The sequence below is a fragment of the Cupressus sempervirens genome, chromosome 3, assembly GCF_028749045.1.
Source record: "Cupressus sempervirens isolate cs-2001-9-10 chromosome 3, ASM2874904v1, whole genome shotgun sequence".
Taxonomy (NCBI): Eukaryota; Viridiplantae; Streptophyta; class Pinopsida; order Cupressales; family Cupressaceae; genus Cupressus; species Cupressus sempervirens.
Window position 1 is genome coordinate 1,120,612,315 of NC_143120.1, and position 3,166 is coordinate 1,120,615,480.

Here is a 3,166-nt window from a genome sequence, read left to right on the forward strand (position 1 = left end):
GGAGTTTTGGTTGAGATAGTAGAATGGGTAGTCTCTATGTAGTAGAGAGTTGCACTAAAGTGGGAGTTATTCATCACGTGCATACTTGTTCTTTTCCACTATCAAAATTCCTATTTAAAAACCTGATGAAAGCATAATATGGAAAGAGAAAGAGAAATTAAACATAACAACATCTAAATTATTAAAGAAAAGTGACAAGCATAGTGAGATAATTAATGATATCAATTTATAGATTTAAAAAATGAAGAAACATGTGTCATTTATGTACGATTCATTAATAAAAAAATATGAAATGACCCTCAGTTAATGTGCATTGCCTGCCCAACAAGGTCAAACTAGCCTAGAATGATTATTTTATTCCCAGGATGATTTTGGGGACTCACACTTCAAAGTACCTTGTGCTAGGGCAGGTGCAGGTGCAGCGTGCACTTGAGTGTACTAAGAATATGTCTTGAAATTAAGAAGAGAAGGAAAGAAGAATCAATGATTAGTATTGGAGATACCATTATGACTGGGTTTCAAGTGAGAGATGATCTACACAAACAAAATTTATATTTAAATAATTAGAGGTCTCAATAAAAAACAAATAAATCAGAGAACAGAATAATTGATTATAAATAGATGAAATTGACCCGTTAATTATGGCTTTTCTTAATACAAACAAATAAATCAGAGAACAGAATAATTGATTATAAAACCACGAAATTGACAATGCCAGACGTCGGAAACTCGTGAGCAATACATATTTGGTAAACTGGGGAGATGTATTCATCAACCGACGCGCTAAGCAAGTTGTATTACACGGTTGGACTAACCGACCGCTATCTAGCCCACGTGATTAGAAGTATATGAAGCGAAGGATTTATTTTCTTCCATTAAATCCCACTACAAATTAGAAATTAGGCCCGAGTCCAGGTCGGTTGTACACGCATAACAGTGACTGGGATCTCATTAAATGAATTATGCATATAAATATTTACCCACAAGCACGCGCGCAGAAGAGTTTCGCTCCACGCAATGATATTTTGCAAGGAGACATGTGCTCGAATTACATGGGAATCAAACAGACCAGGTCGGTGAGAAAATCACGAGAAATTGCTGTGTTATATAAACATGACGAGTGCGAATCTTTAATTGGCGAATCAGCTGAAGATCAAGCATTTTCTGCAGCATGTCTCTGGCAGTTATTATAGTTGTAGGCTTGGCGGTGGTGATAATATGTGGAGTTTTCTCACTGAGGCGGACGAATTCGTGTGATTCATATGGACCCGAATCGTATCCTTTCATTGGGTGCATGATTTCATTCTGGAAGAATCAGAGCAGGCTGTGTGAATGGTACACACAGCTGCTCAGAGATTCCCCAACGCAGACCATGACGGTTCAGCGGCTGGGCGCCATTACGACTGTGGTGACGGCTAATCCAGAGAACGTGGAGCATATTCTGAAGACCCGATTTGATAATTATCCCAAAGGTCGGATTTTTAATGAGATTCTGCATGATCTGCTCGGCAACGGCATCTTCAACGCAGACGGGGAGTCGTGGAGATTGCAGAGGAAGATGGCAAGCTACGAATTCAATACCAAATCGCTGAGAAATTTCATTGTTGATTGCGTGCAGTCCGAGACGACTGATCGTCTGCTGCCATTGCTGGAGCAGGCCTCGCAAAGTGGGAGCTTTCTGGATTTTCAGGACATTTTACAGCGGTTTTCGTTCGATAACATCTGCAAAGTGGCGTTCGGGATGGATCCCAACTGTCTCGATCTTACTCTCCCCAAATCGGAGTTTGCAGAGGCCATGGACGTCGCGACTTATCTGAGCTCCAAGAGAGCGCGATCTGTGTTCAGCCTGCAGTGGAAACTCAAGCGTGCTTTCAACGTGGGATCTGAAAAGACTCTGGCCCAGGCAGTCCTTGTTGTTCACGAATTCGCCAGAGACATAATTCGAACGAGAAGCTGTGAGGAAGGAGATCTCAAACCAGACTTGCTGTCCAGATTCCTCCAACTGAGTGAAGGAGGCTTTGACGAGGAGTCTTTGCGAGACATTGTGCTGAGTTTCGTGTTGGCAGGCAGAGATACGACGGCGTCTTCTCTGACATGGTTCTTCTGGTTCCTTTTTTCCCATCCCCAGGTGGAGGAACGCATTTATAACGAAGTGAGGAAGATGGCGGCGGCGTCATATGAGGAGATGAAAGGGATGGAGTATCTTCATGCGGCGCTATACGAGTCAATGCGTTTATATCCGCCTGTTCGCTACGACTCAAAGCTGGCGTTACATGATGACTGTCTCCCCGACGGGACGTTGGTGAGAAAGGGGAATTGGGTGACATATCATCCGTTCGCGATGGGGAGGATGGAGAGCATCTGGGGTGGAGATTGCATGGAGTTCAAGCCAGAGAGATGGATTAAGGACGGCGTGTTTCTTCCGCAGAGTCCATTTAAGTACGCAGTGTTCCAGGCAGGCGCGCGCATGTGTTTGGGGAAAGACATGGCGCTGATTCAGATGAAATACATCGCGGCTTCTGTGATTCGGGGATTTCGGTTGAGAGTTGATCCCCGGCACGAGGGTCTCTGCGTTCCGAGTTTAACAGCGAGTATGAAGAATGGTCTGCCGGTGGTTGTGAAGAAGCGGAGCTCGTGATCGCCTATGTTGTAGCGTCGGTTGTATCTTGGAATTGTCTGTACGCAGTTTACCATATGAAATGTATATTATTATAACTATGTGTACGACTATTTGGTTGCCAGCGAATTTCATTTATGAAGGTGACAAGTTGCTTTTTTGGTTGGCTGAAAATGGACTACTTCGTTTTCTTTTGCTAAATTGAAAATGGGCGCATCTGCAATTTGGAAACTATTCAATTGAGGGAATATTAGGAGATTTAGAAAATAGAAAATGTAATAAGTTCTTTAAATTTTAAATTTATTTATTAGGTTTTCAAATATTTGTCAAAATCAAAATGAAGTTGTTAGAAACTAATAAGGTGGCTCTAAGGTGTGAACTCTTGTAGGGTGATCCCTGTATTTTCTGATTTTTTTTTTGTGAATATGTAATTTTATTATTTTAAAAATAGAAAAGCAACTATTTTTTTAATTTAAAATGTAGTTCTTGGTTATAGTATCTTATTAGTCCATTAATGTAACACCTATAATATTCTTCTCCACTTTGATA

At 41.4% G+C, this 3,166-nt stretch overlaps 1 pseudogene across 1 annotated transcript; it reads left to right on the forward strand.

Moving 5' to 3' along the window:
• Positions 1–1,165: 1,165 nt before the first annotated feature.
• Positions 1,166–2,791, forward strand: LOC149570740 (cytochrome P450 94C1 pseudogene; annotated as a pseudogene). The gene has a single exon (XR_016361823.1). The product of XR_016361823.1 is annotated as a cytochrome P450 94C1 pseudogene (transcript).
• Positions 2,792–3,166: the final 375 nt, after the last annotated feature.